At 38.5% G+C, this 18,751-nt stretch overlaps 1 protein-coding gene across 2 annotated transcripts in view; it reads left to right on the top strand.

The window, feature by feature from the left end:
- The window catches only part of kcnb1 (potassium voltage-gated channel, Shab-related subfamily, member 1), a 44,795-nt gene that overhangs the window by 16,667 nt on the left and 9,377 nt on the right, over positions 1–18,751 (top strand). The window lies entirely within an intron of this gene.

Below are 18,751 nucleotides of genomic sequence, written 5' to 3' on the forward strand. Positions count from 1 at the left end.
AGCCCTGGAGGGGTGTGGGGAGGACTGTGAAGACAGTAAAGAGATAAAAAAAAAAACTGTGATCAGAAGATCTGGAGAGTTTGAGACTGTAAACATGAAAGACAAAAATACTGCATGCAAGATGAATTTAGACATGAATATTTCAGACTATGAGGAAAATAAAATCTAAGCAATCTCAATTAGATTAGCATGTATGCGCCTTTTAGCCTGCAGGAAGAACAGCTAAACTTTATGTACACTTACTGTATGATATTGTTGTATTCTGTTGAATAATATTTCCTGGGTCTGCACATCAGTACTGCATCTAACTAAAACTAACCAGAGATAATTTTATATTAAATGCCCAGAGATACTTTTTCTTCAACAATAAAGCAATTATTCAGAAAAAAAAAAAATCAACTAACCAAACATCTACTGTTTTCGTGCAGGGAACATCCAGGTCACACCATGCAGGGAGTTATAAGATGAGAAAGTATAGGGCTAAAATAATAGTGACAAACATGACGATTTGTTCTGATTTGTTGACTTTAGTAGTTTCACTTGACTGACTTCTGCACATGTCCACCTGTCCTGAATGTGTATTATGTTGGTGTTGCCTCAATTATGTGACATGACAGCAGTCATTCAGATCTTCACTCTACAAAGTGCACAATGAGAGCGAGTGACTTCATTTGTAGCTTGCTGAAATTTAACTGGTTTGACTCGATCCAGCTTCAGTTTGTCTTCCTGTTATTGTTGGCAGTAGTGGGGGATCGTGTGGTTGTTTAGCAGGACCAGACAGGATATATAATGTTACTTAAAAAAAAAAAATCCTTCCAGGTTGACCTGTTTCCATGTGTTTTCCATTGTAGAATTATCTGTAAAGTAAACCCAACTAAAGAACCAACTAAATCTAGTTTACGTTTATTTATTTATGCAGTTCACCTTGTAGTGTTTGTGATATTAGCTTTAGGATCTTTATGACAATTTTTGAAATTGGTTTTAAAATTATTAATCATTAATCAACACAGTTGTATTTCTTCAGACTTTCAAGCCAACATCAACTATGTTAACTATATTTCTTATTTTTATTTTCCATGCTTTGCCATATTTAAGTCATTAGTTGTTTTCCTGGTACGTCAGATTATTTTTATTCCCTTTTTTATGTTTAGTTCATCACTTTATGCTGTCCTTGTGCTCCATAAATAAAGATTGATTCATTGATTGAACACACCGGTACTGAGGTCATTCTAGTGTTTTATTTGCATTGAATTAACACAGTGACTAAAAATAAAAGAGCAGCCCTGACAATGTTTATGTAGTTGTAGACACATTCAATGTATACACTGTAAGATGACTTTTACTTCATGCTTTTCTCAGCTTCCAACAACTATGAAAACGCTGAGTCCTCCACTATTTTGTGAGAAAAGCCTTTGATGTTAACAGTTGTTGGGTTCATAATTAGCCATCCGAGTCTCTGGTTGCCTTTAGACCAAATGAAATTGACTACACTCATATAAAAGACATTCATCCACAGCTCCTGTGGCAAAAAAGAACAAAAAGCATCTGGTTTACATTTTATTTTTCTCGTTAGAGTAGAAAACAATACAAACTATTTCAATTAGTTCTCAGCTCAGTGCGTCTCTTTAGACAAAAAGAAGCCATGCTGGGACACAGATGCTCCGGAGGAAATATGTGCATGGTGAAAATAAAATATTTAGCACAGCTGTCTGGCAGAAAAAAAAAAAAAACAACCTCCGATCAGCTTTCCTCTATTTTTATATGAAGACATATGTATTCCCAGCCTGAAAACAGAAGATTTCGGCAGCAAAAGTGTACAAAATATTTTATTGAAGAGATGGTGCTTTCAGCTTGACTGTAGAAGTGAAGTGGAGGTTGAGGTTTGCTGGTAAAATGCTGTCTCACTTTACAATGTAAAAATATGCCCAAGAAGACTGTAAGCGAGTGAGTGAGTGGTTATTATTGCATCTCTGTGTAGGATTTCCAAATCAGAGCCAGCAGTAAAATGGGGAGCCCACTGGTGCCTGCCATTGCTGAATCATGCATGTCTGTGCAGCCGGGGTTAAAATAGGCAGGGATTCTTCCAAAGTTCTCTGACAAAAGCTTTGTCATTGTGGTAGTAGGCTACATTTAACTTTCTTCCTTCAACAGTATGCATATTTTATTAGTTTGGCCAGGCTTAAAGTAATTCTGAACTGCACTTTTCTGATGCAAATAATACAACCTACTCACAGAGTCTTCAAAGAGCCGACTTTATTTGCTGCATCCTGGTGGTTGAGTTTTGTGTCTGTTCAATTAATCAATTAATTTGGCTACCAAATACCTCCTATCTAGCAATTCTGATACCATTTTTTTTGTCTGAAAAGTTGCTAGATATTGCAACACAGTCTCTAAGTTGGCAATAGTGGGGTGACTATTGATAACTAGCCATGTGGTGACCCGGTGGGTCTGTCAGTCAGCCCTCTTTCACAGCACAGCAAAATGAGACAATAGCTGCGTTTCCAACTCATATGTGTGCAATTCTTATTAAAAAAAACCTATCTAATGGAATGGTGTTTCCATTAAATATGAAATGGAATTAAAATCACTTGAATAAGCATTTAAGTCAGAAAGAAACATGGTAGCGATTGCTGTAAATGGTTACATGAAATATAAATATCATATTTCAGCCATGGCACTAGCACTCATTATCTATTAGAGGAGGCGCTGGCGTCTTATTTAGGCATTGGAACGATAAGCCCCGCCTACTTGGGGCTTGCAGCATTTTGGGGGGAAATTGTAGTTAATGACATGTGGATTCAACATGTTTGAATGACATACAACTTTAGTGAAATATGCAATGCTATGAGAGTCCTGGTGGAGGCAGCTGCACATTGTCTGAAAAACAAAACAAAGCAAAGCAAAAAAAACAAACAAACAAAACAAAAAACATCATCCTCCTACAACTTCCTGCCATCCTATTTGTCCTTTTCACCAGTGGTAACATCCAGCTTTTGATCACATGACTCGTGCGACTTAAAAAAAAGTTTTTTGATAAAGCTGAAAAACATGGCTAACTTGTTACAACTATTGAGTTAGTAGAAGCAAATTCACAAATACAATTTCAAGACTTTAATGTCCTCATTCTGAATCAACATGCAAAGATCTGCTCAAATAGCTCTAATGAGCAAATAGCAACACTCTCCACTTACGCAGCTTGCTAGCATTTGAATTAAGAATGTTTGCAATTAGAAGAAAGCCCATCCACGTCTATATGAAATACAGCCAGACCACACCGCTTTGGACTAAACTGCAGGTAATTTGCATTAAACTATCTGAGTGGGGGAAAAAAAAGACCATCTTCTGAAATCTGGTCATTTTAGTGCAGCATAAGTAAAAATGCCATCTACTTAAGTGCTGGCTTACAAAAGAGGTCATGAATGCCACAGGAGGTAGAATTGATCCTGTTTTCCAATAAAGACAGTGTAAAATTGTTGCAAATACTCTTCAGACCATTTGTGTAAAATGTGTTTAAAATCCTGTTGCTTTTCTAAATACAAAATCCAAACCTCATGATTGCTGGCTGTCCACTTGCCCACACAGTCATCACCTCGCAGCTCCCAGCAATAGCAACCAACAGTCCTCTTGCCACTTGTCTTTTTGGTTATGTGCTACATTATAGCTAGTACAGCATGGGTTTGCCCCATTGGAGCTTTTAAGGATTTAGAAACATCACACCGATGAGACTCCTGATGTGATAAAGGAAACAATGTGAGTAAAATATCTGCATTAAAATAGAAGAGATTGCAATTAGAATTCCCAACATAATATTGGGTGAGAACATAAAGAGTGTGGCTGATAATTTATTGCATACAGAAAACGATTTAGCATGTGGTCTGAGCAATAGAAATCAGGGGTGGAGCAAATATTAGAGCAAAACCAGTTTTGATTCTTAAAGTATTGAACCAGAGTTACTATTATGAGCTTACGATTGCTGCACAACAGATAAATTTTTTTCAGAATAATCTCAGTCACAGTTCTGTCGTCCAATATAAAGTGTATGCGAGAGACAAACAAATGCATAGTTAACACTGCTGAAATCAAAATGTTCTGGGAAAAACATACCAATAACAAATACAAATTATGGTTTAAACAATGCTTGGTTAATATTATACAAAACTAATCAAATGTCTGCCATAGGCTTTGATCATTAAGTCAGAGAAAGTTGTGGCCAGTAAGGCTCATACCTGTAACTCCAGTCCTTGAGCACTCCCTTTCAGGCTCATCCCTGCTCCAACACACCTGATTCAAAAGGTTGAATCTTTGGCATTTCAGCAAGTTTTGCAAAAGCCTGATCATTAATCATTGATTTGATTCAGGTATGTTGCAGCAGGGATGCATCCAAAAGTTGCAGAACAGCAACACTAGAGCAGGCGCCTGCTGTAGAACAGAACTTTCTTGGCATTTTAATGAAACAGAGTTTAGGTTTGAAGCTAAATACGTGAAGCTACCACACACACAAAAAAAGATCTCTGTCATATTGAAACCAGTTCACTTTCAAAAATATTACGAGTTTGTGAAATTACTTTTAGTAGTCCTTTAACTGTATATTTTGAGAGACCTAGAAGGCTCTGAGAAGGTGGCAGAATAGCAAGTTTGCATTTTACTGCAAATAACAGGCTTCAGTCACTGCACTCGCCCCAGATTGTTTATTTAGTTATTTGTGTATTTTATAGCATTTTGCTTTTTCTAGGGTAAACGTGTGAAAGTTTCTTCTAGCTGCCATCGTCGTGACATTGACTGATTATTTCTTCTTTGAGGATTTACACCAGTCTGAAAGTATTCTCTAACAAGCTCCACTTTAATCAGTCGCCAGTAAGCTTAGTAAGTAAACCCTGATAAGATTGATTTATTTCATGTGATGTTACAGTACTTGCTTTACCAGCTAAGCTCAGCTTGCCTAAGTGATGGTGGAAGAGAGTCAATAATAGACTATACTCCAGAGTTATTTAGATTCACCCTGCAGATGGAGACGGGTCGAGCAGCATCGGCACTGAGGGCTTGCATCAGTGGAACGGTGCTTGTTGCAGATGAGGAGCGCAGCAACAGCACAGTTTCCATAGCTTTCTGAGAGACGGTTCAGAAAGGATGCCTAGAAAACACAGTGAGGTGTTTTTTTCATTGACACAACTCAAGCTGATGAGTTTACAGCATTAAAAATAAATATTTTGGCTTCACACTGAGCTGGTTTTACTGTCACCAAGTATTACCTTCAAACAGGAGTGTCTGTGGAATACTGTTCTGTGGGACAAATCTGGAATAAATGGTTTGTTTCCTTGAACATGTTCAGAGCTGAAAACCCAGCCCCTGAGGCATCAGCTTCTTGTTGCCTCGTAGGAAAAGTTCATACACTTTCACACGCAACCCTAAAAACATGTAATCCTTGAGATTTCAATATTTCTGCAAACCAACAGTCAGGAAGCACAGGAATCTGTGCCTTGGGTTGCAACAACTGCAAGACAGCTTTTTTTCACTGTGAAGGTTGTGAAAATAGGTGCGTGGATGACCTTGATGAAAGTGTGGAGGCTTTGGGCAAAGAGCGGATTCACCTAGACGAAGGAGAAACAAACCCCCCACTGACTGTGAAAACAATAAAAGAGAGAGCCCCAAACACTCAGTGTGAGACTGTCCTCACCCAACCTGTGGAGCACTTCAAGTTTTATATGCAGAAACTGCTAAAAAGCTGCATATATTTTTTCACTGAAGAACAAACATGATATTACATGAGGAGGTGAATTTCTCAAATGCTGTCGTCTGGGATTAGAAATGCCTTTCCTGAATTAGCAGTGACTAAGACCTCACCTCAAACAGACTCAATTCTGTGTTTGCGGCTTTGAGGAGGCAAAGAAGACTTGTCGAGATTTACGAAAGTAGTGGATGTGTGTTCATGTCGGCTTGTCGTCCAGGTAGCCTTTGAATACCTTAGGTCTAAGAGCTTTTTTCATAATCAGCTTTTATCAAAATTAAAAGCAAAGTGTCAAGAAAAGCCCACAAGCCTAACCAAGACTGACCCAATTTTCTTTTCCCCAAAACACCGGGAGGTTTATTACTTTCTACGTGATAGCGCAAGTAACATACTTTAAGTGGAGCAGGGGTGTTTTATGTTGACCCGGGAGTGAGTGGGCGGTGGTGTGCACAGACGTTTTGGGGGTGCAGGTGCTCAAATGGAAAGAAAGGGCACCTTGGAACTGCCAGCTGAGTTAGTAGTGTGAGATTTATGGTCGATCCAGCTTGAGCATTATGTATATGTACCTATTTCAATCTGGAGAGACTCAGACAGAGAAAGAAAGTGATTAAAAAAAGTTTTAAGACCAATAAACATTAAAGTCTTTTGGCGTTCAGGCCCCGGCCGGGGATGTCGAGCTGGAACTTTGATAAGCTCGATAAACATTCCTGATGCTGCGTAGGAACGTAATCCCCCCGGGGCCTGTACTGGTGGTGGCGGTCGAAGAAGGATGTGGCCTGAGAGCCAGGAGCAGATGGTGGAGATGGGGCGGAGGTGGGTTGATCGCAGCTGGTAAGCGGAGGAGGCCGTGGCCAGGAGGTCCTTTTCAACTGGAGCTCTAACGATGATTGGCTGAAGCGAGGCTTGATCCAACACTGGCAGGTCCAGGGTGAAGAGAGGGAGGCGCTAATTGATGAGGCAGGTGAGGCTAAAGAGTCTTCCAGATTGACTTTGCGCAGAAGCTTCATTTCAAATCAATAACCAGATGCAGCAGATGTTTTAAAAAAGTCCACTGGCAGACAAAAAAAAAATCAACTCACAACAAAGATTCATTTGAAGTGCATGTGCATTTTACAAAAGGATTTATAAAATAAAAAAAATACATTATAAAGTCAAATTTGAAACTTACATCAACCTTTTTTTTTTTTTTACTATATCATTCTGTACTTTTATCACAAACCCTCTGTACCCTATAATCTAATGTTTTAACATTGTAACAAAGCAAGCCACCCTGACAAATTGACTCGGTAGGTAGCACTAAACGAGTAAACCTGGGTAACCAGTGACCAGTCTACAGCTTAAATAAACTATACCCAGAAAAAGTTGCAACATCTTTATAGTACAATGCACTTGCTGAGTGTAACAAGAGTATATGTGCTCACCAAAATGAACAAAAGATGCTTGAGAAACGTAGGCAACTAGATCTATTACTCACAGGACTTTTTTTTTCATCCAGAGGAAACAGTTCAGGTTTTCTAGAGGTTTCCTGCAGTGGCCTCAACAGTCACCAGATCTCGACTCAATAGAGCAGAAATCCCCAACCTTTGCTTGCCACAGACCGGACTTGCCTTTCCAGATGTTTTTGCAGACCTTTGTGTATATTGTAACGGCAGAGCAACATACCCAGAAAACCCAGCAACCATGGATGGTTGCTCATCCATGTTAGCTCACTTGCTTGCCTTCATGCTCTCTTTCACTGCATATGTTCCTACTTGTCAAACTCACCAACAGATCCTTCCAACAACAGAGTGATCATCACACAACTGGAAAGTCGTGGGTTTGAGTCCAGTCATATTTCAATGTGTCCCTGGGGAAGCCACGCAAACCCATGTTGCCAACTTATATGCTCATTGGCAAATTAATGTTTGCATATTTTGATTGTTTAAAGGAGAATATAATGTTAGTTTAAAATGTTCTGAGTAGTCAGTGTGAATACAATAGTAGAATATAAATTCAGTCATTAATATTTCTTTGTGCTGCTCATCAACAATACAGAAATTACTGGACGTATTTATTGTTTAATCCTCTGCTACTGGGGACTCCTGCAATAAAGCAGCTTTAGGAAACAGTAGAAGGAGAAATATGAATAGATGTCCAGCCACAGCCATCAAATCTGCAGCAGCTGCTTGGTGCTATCATGTCAATATGGATAAAAAATATTTGCAGAATCTCTGTGGCACCTGGTTGAATCAATCCCATGAAGACTATAGGCAGTTTGGAAGGCAAAATGGGGTCTAATGATATGATATAATGTGGTCAGTATGTATGTAGAATTGTGATGTTAGTTGTTAAAATAGTCTGTGAAAATATTAAAACTAACTTTCAACTCTGCAATAAAGGACATTTTCTGTAGCGGTCGTCCTTATTAATAAAGTCAGAGTTCAGGTCTATAGAAATTAGGTTAATCTTCTGCTAAATTATCTTATCAGCTGATTAAAAATACATCAAAGCAAAGGGAGGAAATGTGGCCAAACAAGATGGAGGCTTTCCTCTGTGACTTTCAAGCATTATTTTAATCCAAGTATAAGCTTTAAACAGTAACTAAGGGTGGGCAGAGCTTAACAGTTGGTCATTTTCACGCAGATTAATTTACATTAACTGCTTCTCAAGCAGACTTGTTCCTATTTTAATTGAATTAGTCAGTGTACCTTTAAATTGCATCCACTTTGCTTCAAGTTGTCCGTTCACCAAGGCTATAAGGATTTGCATGCTAATTTGTGTGTAAATTTCAAAGGGATTAACAACCTGGACATGAAACGGCCGCTAACCTGAGCTTCTGCAAGCTGTGAAGCAATGCATGTTGCATTTTTACTGTGTTGAGCATAAGCACGTGTTTTAGTTGTTTATGCATTAAGAGGCATTTTCCTTTGTATGACGGTTGCTCTGTAAATAGAAATGTTCATATCTATCATTTGAGTTCACTTGACACTTTGTCTTCGTTTCTCTGTTTTTGAAATTTTTCCACACACACTCTCGCTCTTGCTCTCTCTCTCTCTCGCTTCTCGGTTCTCCTTTTCTTTCAGTTCTGAAATGTTTAAAACTTCACTGTCACCATCACCATGGTAGCTGTCATCACTATTAGACTTGCAGCTGCCTCCTATTCAGGCCTTGGTGTTGATTGACTGTATTTGCAGAGGAGTTTTGTGTGTCTCTGTCTGATCTTGTTTTTGGATTTCAAATCAATGCTTTTCTTCTGTTTATATATATTTTTTCCTTTGCGCTGGTGTTTGCAGAGCATGCCAGGATGTTCTCTGGTTTCTGTAATAAATAAATGATCATAAACTGTGAGGCTACGTGAACTGCATCATGCATTCATTAATGTAGAAGCAGAATCCCCATATAGTCTTGCTTCTTTGTACTTTTTGGCAGCATGTTACTGTACACCCAGACAAAAAACTATTTCAAATAGATGACAGGAGTAGGTCTTCTTGCACATTTGCTCTAGTATTACAAAAAAAATGTCTACATACTGATAGATCGTATTTAGTCTTCTTCTTGTAATTACAGTTGCATTGTACCCAAAGTTAGAATCCCTCAGAAATCAGCCTCCTTTGGCGTAGCAGCACAGCCTCTATAGTGTTTCTAATTATATAACCACCAAGGACCAGTCGGAGTTTAAATATAGATGCTAAGTCTGGATTCTCTTCTTCATCTGAAATGCATGAATAATTGAAGAGCAGAGGAGATGAGGTGGGATTCATTCAGAAGATGGATGGTGCAAGCATGGATTTTGTACCTACATCTTTGATTTGGTAAGGGAGGGCTACGGTTCACTTTGGCCGCACAAATTAGAGGGAAGTTTGATAAGTACTTCAAATATGGCTTGTTTCAGCCTTTTTCAGTCATCCCATGTACTCCTTCTCGAGTGTTCCAGATTGCAAAAGGCAGAAATTGAATCAGTTAATTACAGAGGCTTTCATGTGCTAATTATTAAAAGAAAACCTTGCTTATATTACATATTTATGAAAGAATGGTGAAAATGTGTGCGACAAAATTAACCTTGGAAGAGCCTAATTGACAACTGTGTGTGCACGGAGCATGGAGACAGTTGTGATTAGAAACAGAAACTGCTCATGAAAATGTAAATTTTATATTGCTATTCTGTGTTAGCTTTGAATTTACATAACTCTTTAACAAAATTAAATTAAATTGGGAAATTGTTTATTCCTATTTAGTATTGATTGTTCGCAGGGAGCATTTTACATAACTGTGGAGGAATTTTAGTCCACGTTTTTTTTTTTGCAGAACTGTTTTAATTTAGCCACACTAGAGAGATGTCAAGCATGAACAGCTTGTTCAGAGCCATGCCACAGCATTTTTATCAAATTTAAGCCAGCAATTTGACCAGGCTACAGACAAACTTTCATTGTGTTCATTTGTTTTAATTCATTTACAGATGGTTTTGCTAATGCTAGCTTGAGTTCCTCTCCTTCTGGAAAACACAAAAGTGCTTGACTTTTAACTCAGGAAAATACGAAGGTTCAGCATTTTCTCACGGAGAGCTGAAATTCCCATATTACTAACTAACTAACTAACTAACTAACTAACTAACTAACTAACTAACTAACTAACTAACTAACTAACTAACTAACTAACTAACTAACTAACTAACTAACTAACTAACTAACTAACTAACTAACTAACTAACTAACTGTTTATCTCGTAATACACATAAAAAATTACTCCTTTTACTTATTGGCCCAGGTAATATTTTTCCAAAGGTTTTGGGGATCATCAAGTTGTGTGATGGGAAAATGTAAAAACGGTCTTTGTGTTCTCCTTTGTCAGCAGTGGTTTTGACCTCTCAACTTGCCCACGGATGCAAATTTTGCACAGTTTCTCTCATTTTGGTGACTTTTAACTGAACACGGCACAGTATTTTAGATTGTGTTCTGGGTCCTTTTGTGACCTTCTGGGTGAATTGATGCACTTTAGGAGTCATTATGATAGAAGGATGAGATACCACAATTTTTCCTGTTGTCTCATGTTGGTTTGCTGCAGTTCTAAGTCCAAAGGACCTGTTTACGCAACAACACCAAGAAACGGAATATTTATCTTTTGCTGCATTTTGACCTCTCATTTAGTCAGTAAGAACATTTTAAATGGACAAAAACACAAAGGTTTGACGACAGGTTCCAGACTGAAACCTTTTAGAAGCTCAATGTGAATTATGTTTGTGAACTAAAAACCCTTGTGCACTCTGGTTTTTACACAAACATGCATAGCACAACAAAAACAAAACAACATTCATTATTTCCCAAAGTGAGAGGGACAGAGTGAGGAAGGTTGGTTTTGTTAGCAATCCTTAAGAAGTGAAAGATTAATTTGAAAACAGCTTTTTGTATGTACTCTGGTTTTCTTGTGCAATATTTTTAAATTATACATGCTGGAATCAAGTCACTAAAATTTTGTGCAATGCAGTTATGTGAAACACAATAGTCATCTTAAAACTAAAATAGTCTTAAACATAAGAATATGTATCGGTCCAGTTCCTGTGATCCATATAAGAAGACTAAAGAGCCTTTATTTTAATGTCAAAGAGTCAAGGTCATGATATTATAGCTTTAATCCAGAAAGAACCGCAAGATGCAAGTGATTTGCCTTGGCAAGACGTTTGAAGGTTAAGACAAACAGGGCTCTGCTGTTCAAAGTTAAGAGGTGATGCAGGGTGGGGAGCCTACAGCTGAGCCACTGCAAATGTGTCTGTGTATTTCAAGCTATCATGCTGGGGGAATTGTGGAAGACACAGTCTCCTCCCGTCTCTATGGAAACCCCGTCTCTTTTCACAGGCGGAGAGGCAAAGCCGTTCTACATTCAGAATCAGGAGTGTGAATTATTCCGCATTATTACTCGCATAGTATTGACCACTGGCAATAACATCTTGTATAAAATGAATATCAGTGGTGTAGTAATGATGATGCCCGTTAATCTCTTGAAAAGATTAAAGATTAATCGTGTGGAGCAAACATCTGCAAATGAAAATGGTGCCTGGCAGACTTATTTAGGAAATCTTTTCATCTCCTTTCTATTAATAACACTGTTTTATTAACAACTTGAACTGAATCCTGTGCCGTAATACAAAACGCACAAGCAGAAGAAATACAGAAAAAAGACTAAAGTAGTACAGATGATTCAAGGCTTGGAAAGCTTTCAGAAAGGTATAAACACTGGGACAGAAGGGAGGGAGAGACAAAGAAGGAGATTCTGTCAGACTTGCTTTTCACGAGCAGGTCCACGTCGCCACCTCCTGTCAAGCTTTGAGGGGGTTGTCATGGTGACAGTGGCGAGTGGTAAGGCTGGAGAGAGTGTGTTGCATCGCATCCCTGTGGCCCGCGATGTGACTCCAAGGATGATGAGAAAGCAAGTCAGCTGTCTGGGGATCTTGGAGCTCAAGCAAGACCTGGATTCACTCAACCGAAAACAGAAACCGACACCTCTTCAGCACCGGCCTGTTTAAAGGCTTAGGTGGAAGTTAAAAAGCACTACATGTCATCATTATGAAGGTTTAATCTGTTTCCACGGGCAAGCCCTGGCAGAGTGCTGACAATGACACCGTGGCTCAGAGGAACAGGAAGTTCCGCCACTAAAGCACTATGGTGGAGTGGTGGTTGGTCCCAGTACACTGGGGGTTACTCCAAGTAGAAGGGGACTTTACGCAACATTTTTCCCATAGAAAAAGGTGTCAAGATGCTAGAGCACTAGGAGTTGGATCTCACCACAAATACTTTACTGGGAGAATATAAGCTGAGCTACAACTAATGTAACGACACTGAAAAAAAAAATTATCTTTGGACCAACTTAAAAAAACAATGCTCTAATTTGTCGAAGCTGGTTTTGTTTACTTAAAAAATGACCAAAACTGATAAAATTATCAGTTTTGCTCACTGATAAATTTGAGTAAGTTTTTAAAGTTGGTTCAACAAATTTTTTTCTTTCAGTTCAATCCAGCCTTCTCTGTCAAAGAAATGAATGTTTTTGTTACATTTTGAATAAAAGTTGTACATATCAACTTCTTACACCGCATTTATACTCTTTTTAGCATTGTATAATGTACTGAACTATAATTTTTAGAGACTGGTATGAGCATGTGTCAACTACTGACTAAATTTTATTTTTTCATGGATATTTCTTGCTGTTGCCCCTCAGTGTTGCAATACTCTTCATGGTAATGATGGCTGATATGCAAAAAGTATGTGAAGTTATATAATCATATATTTTATTTCAGTCAGTCAGTTCTCTTAGTGAAACAAATTATATTGGTTAATTGGACACAGGCTGGTGTTTTCAAGTACATGAATAGTAAATAGTAAATGCATGTTGTATTTTCTTCATCTTCATTTATATTTATGAACTCATCCACTATCTAAACACTTGCAGCAGATAAGACTTGCATAATAAATAATTGGAATTGGTTAAAATCAGAATCAGGTCAGACATTAAAGGAAAACTGGCATCAGTTAAGAAAAAACCTGATTAGTGAATATATCTTGTATAGAACTGTAAACAAAGGGATTGATGGAGAATGCTATCAGTGGGTGCTAAATGTTTGCAAACCTAACTGGAAACTTACATCTATTTCTGAAACTAAAAACTAGAAGGTCAATCTGCTAGCCTACTTGCTTCTCTGGGCACTGTCACAGTTTAAATTTAAATGAGCTATTTTGCATTCATTTAAGTGAAGGCTCAACCATATTTATGTAAATCCCATCCAGGGCTAATGACTCTTTTTCCTCAAAACTGATGGGCTGAAAAAATGTAGCCGTAACTTTGCTGCAACAGATTAAAATCAGAAATGCCACAGCAAGCAACATCATAGCCCACTGCAATGGAAATCATAAATTATTCTAAGTAAAAATGTACATGATGGAATCATGTACCGTATTTTAAGGCGTACCTAAAAACCTTCAATTTCCTCAAAAGCCGACAGTGCGCCTTATAATCCGGTGCGCCTTATATATGGACCAATATTGAGCCACAACAGTTCTAGCAACTAGCAACTACGGTAAGCAGCCGCCGACTTTATTTTCGCCCGTAGAAGAAGAAGCGCGCGGTGCATGGTGGGATAGTTGTCAGAACGCTGGTTTGTTAATAAAGTTTGACTGACCTATCTACCTACCGATTAGCACCAGGTTCTCCACGAACATGCTGTGCGCGAACGGAGAAGGGTGACCATCGTCCGGCCACGCTCCGGCCCAGTCGCGGAAGGCTCTCCTCGCCGACCAGAGTCGGACTATTTTTGTTGACATTCTTTATGTCAACAAAGTTGCTTTAGATATTCATCCGGGGTGCTTTGACTAGGGTTACCAAGGGACCAGCCCCTATACATTTAAATCCGGGGGGTCGGGGGAAGAGAGACAGAGGCTGCGGCGGCAGTGTGTCGGTTGCTCTGTGTTACCCAGAAAGCAGTTGGGTACAATATCGCAACACCAACACCGTGAGTGAAACAATGACTGGGGCAGACTACTATATAAAGTACTCGGGGACTACTTCTTTGTTATTACACATCCACTTTTGTAGAGTACGGAACAAATCGCGTTATAATCCGGTGCACCTTAGAGTGCGGAAAATACGGTACATGTTTTTTTTTTTTTTAATCTTACATAATTTAGTTGTTGTATTTGTAATATAAATGTTCTGTCTTACAATATGTAGGATCACTTGTAAATTTGAACCCACAATTGTAACTTTTGTTCCATGTTATTCACACAGTTTTGAGGAATACCTCATCAGGTCTTGGCCTGGAGTTTTCTGTTGTTTTCTATTGACATTATCATCACCCAAATATTCTGTGTGACTGCTGCTTTATGAAGCCAGAGTCGAAAAAAAGCAGTGGGCTTTAGTGGGCTTGTAATGTTATAAATGATAAGTGATAAATGATCATATCGTTTTGATTTAATGTTGTCAGTCCATGCTTAATGAAAAGTTCCAATCATTTCAACGTTACAGTTGAAATAAGGACTTAGCAGTACAGGTGACAACTTTTCTTTCTGCTGTTCAGTTTTGTGAGCCTGTGTAAATTTCCATCCTCGGTTTCCTGTTCTTGTCTGACAGGTGTGACATCTGGCATTGTCATCTGCTTCATCTGCTCCAAAGTTCGATGTGTTGCATATTCAGAGTTGGCATTCATTACAGCTTGGCTGTAATGAATGATTATTTGAGCTTCTGTTGTGTTTTTATTATCTCAAATCAGTCTGTCTATTTCCTACAGACTTCTGATGCTAACAAGGTCTTTTCTTTGACGCTATAGCAGCACACTCGATATTTTCTTTTTTTCTTGTCTTTCTCTGTAAAACTCAGAGGTGTTTGCGCATGAAAACTCCCCAAATGAAAGCATTTATTTTTCCAAGCAGACAGAAGGGGTTTTAAGTTGACTTCTTGCCAGGTGAGTGGTGAATAGACGTATAAATGGTAAAATCCCTGACAAGAAGCGATATTACAAGGAAAGGAAAAAGTCACAGCTGCTGGGACATGGCCAGTCTAAAAGTAGGTCACTGCATGTTTTACAGAGTTGTCACTGAGGCACAGCAGATTGTCCAGAAATAACTGCATTAATATACAGTTGCCTAAGTTTTAAATGTATGTGTTTATGCAATTTAGGCTAGGCAATCAGTGTAGTTTATGCAACCCTTTCTTCGGTCTAATGAAATATGCATATTTGGTTTGGTCCAGCACCTGTTCTCTAACAGCCTAATGAGGTTCTGGTGTCACCTTGCCCCAAAGATGCAGCTACTCTCTGTGGAATACTGTGTCTGCTGAACCACTGCACCATATGCCAGGAGAGACACAAACCAGTGAGATCTGGGTTTGTTTAGTGTCACAGTGGGATTTCCTGTCAGTGTGTCCCCTCTCTTCATCCATCTATCATGCACATGTTGTCTTCTGCTATCCTTCAAATAAAAAATACCTCCCCAATTTTATGTAGCTTTCTTTTAGATGGCCACCAGGGTTCATGCACTCATTTCGGGTTTTTTTTGCAGAGGACATAGTCAGCCGTGTCAGTCATTAGAATCTGCTGTGAAAGGTTTCAAAACTGATGGCTTGATTAATGTTTTATGTCCATTTTCCGATCTATCTTTCTTGTAAAGCTATGAACTTAATTGACTCCCTTTTTAGCTGATTACAATTCTTTGCAACCAGCATTCGGAGATGATGACACACTGTGTGAGAGAGCAGGCACTATAAAACTGGATTTTGCTTTAATAACGTAAAATTTAACACGTCCTTTTAAACTTAGCATCGTATACTAGCAATTAACAAAGTGAACGTGGCTACATTACTTAAGCAGCAGTTTTTTTCTTGTATTTACAAGAAAAAGTACAATTCAGAATTGATGCAACTGACAAATATAAATGCACTTAATCAAGACAGGTGGGTAGTAACTTGGGATACAAGTAACCTTTTGGAAAAATCTACCTGTACCTTTTACTTTTACTTTTATTTGAGTAATATCTTTACGAAATATCACTACACTTTAGTCAAGTTCGCCATGTTGTAAAATTTGTCTCCTTTTAGGTAGATTTTTAAATCTCTCACTGAGATTTAAAAATCTACTTAATCTACTTATCATTTTTAAACACCTCACTGAGAATTAAAATATTTTACTAAGTGTTCTTCTCCTTGTAACAACATCCACACTGAAGAGTGTTGCTGGTATCAGCTACCTGATGCATTCACTGATCAGAAAATGACTGATAGTTTGAGTTTCTAATTGGCTCGCCACCAGTCAGATCAGATCAAACTGAAAATCATCGTGATTTCTGAGTCAACACACTGCTCATAATTAGCCTGTAATTGTACTGATGCCATTAACCTTTTCCCGATTCCCATCTCGTTCTTCGTTCTGTTCTAACTCTAGATGTGTGTTTGTTTGTGGTTTCATTTGTGTGTGTGCTTAAAAGTTTGTGTCAGTTGTGGAGTTAAGTGGATTTATGAAATTAGAGCCCTTTGACATTAAAACAACCCCGGGAAGACAAATGTAAAGATGTGCAGGGTGGATGAATGCGCAGCGAGGACAGAGGCCACGGCGCCGCATCCTGGGGGAAATGTACAGGGTTTCCTGCTGGAACTTAACCACATCACCAAAACATTACACAGCAGCATCGGTGCATCATCATTAGCAAGCTTTTTATAGCCTCTCAATCCTATTACCTCTGTCCCCTTTTTGGTCTTGCCCTTCCTCAGCTGCTATCTCTCCTGACTGTAAGTTTGGAATCTGTCAGCGGTGCCCCCTCTGTGTCTCCCTTGAGACTTATTACAAGTATGATGTGTTTTCTACCCAGTGGATGACCTTTAATACCTGGTGTTTACAAAGGTACAGCAGATAACACAAGCAGCACATCCTGTTATTTACTTTATGGGGAATAATTTTGTGTTAAACATCATCATTGTTTCCACTGTGGCCTCCCTACCTCCTTTCCCTTGTATGCTGCCCCTGTCAGCTTCACACTCACCTTTCAGTCCCAGACCCTCTTTGCTCTTTAAGTGTTTGATTCAAATAGATTTGCTCTTGGACAAGAGAAGGGGGGGAGACACACACACACAGAAGGAAGAAAATAAACAGATAGGGCTATTATTCATGCCTGCCGTGAAGCTATGGCAACAGGATCCTTCTGTTCTGATTGGTCATAGATAAGGATGCTTTTTTAGCCTCTCTTACACTCTGGGGAATCTGAATACTAGATTAATTTTCCATTACATGTTAACTGTGGAGAGTGTTACTTTATTTAGACAAACGGAATTTCAGGTAAGTCTTAAGCAGATGGACTTGATTAATGTTTTAATAAAGTTTTCTAAATAAAAAAAAAAGTAGCTGTACTCTGTCTATAGCAAATTAAACAGCAGTAAAATCAGAATGTTTAATCACTGTTTTGAATATCTCTCTGTGCTACGCTGCCCTGCAAAGTGGTTTTCACTCTTACAGAAAACGTTTTAACAATCCTTTGATTTTTATCATCATATAACATCCTAACCTTTAGCGTGTGGGCTACTGCCAAAACAGGCTCAGTGTTCTAGCAACAACCTCCTACTCATCTCTCTAAGTTGTTCTGTTTGGAGATTTAGGGTTAATATATCCACTGCAGACAGCAGTTCACAAAGTAATCCTGTTCCTCGTCCTCTTTAAAGGCAAGGGATGCTCATCACCCTGCATTTTGTTATCTAAGTGCTGCATTAAGACTGAAAACATTTACAAATAAACATATTTAAATTGGAAAAGATAAAAGTTGAGTTATTTTGATAAGTGCCTGTTCAGAAACAGGAGGACTATAATATACTAGTCTGTCAGAAGGTTGCATATGCTTGTCACAGTCATGAATGCCATATTTATTTTGTTCTTTTAATGGTTTATTTGAACTGTTCTAATTTGAAGGGTGACATTGTGATACATCTAAGAACATTAATGATTTAAAAACTGCCATCTTTATTTTGGCCTTCATTCTTTCTTTAAAATAAGAGGTCAACTTTGTGCACACCTCACATAAAAGTTAACTTTCTACTACATCTGTTTATTGCAGTCATTGGGAGAGAAGCGAGGTCAATGCAGGGACACATGGGAGAAACAACCATGCATGCAGACCTAAGGACAATTTATAAAGACCGATTTTCCTAAAAGTCATGTTTTTGGACTGTGAGAGGAAATAATGTACAAATGCGTCAAAAAATGCAGGATGTCCTAACGTTTTCATAGGAATAAATATATTACAGCATGTATATTTAATTTTAACCATATCAGTTCCGCAAAGAATTCAAAATTCTGCCTGTTTTTAAAATCAACTGAGGCTGCATTTTGTATAACTGTAGGATTTATGACATAGAAACAATTAGGGGATTTGTGCGATTTTGTGCCCAGGCAGAAAAGGCAGAAACTACCTGCAACTGCATGATCTCCTGAGAGGTAGTAATACATGATGTATTCGCCAGGATTCTCTTGCAAAACAGATGTTTAATCTCAATGGAATTTTCCTGGTGAAATAACTTTTACAATATTTG

The sequence above is a fragment of the Poecilia reticulata genome, chromosome 5, assembly GCF_904066995.2.
Source record: "Poecilia reticulata chromosome 5, P_reticulata-male-v2, whole genome shotgun sequence".
NCBI classification, from domain to species: Eukaryota; Metazoa; Chordata; class Actinopteri; order Cyprinodontiformes; family Poeciliidae; genus Poecilia; species Poecilia reticulata.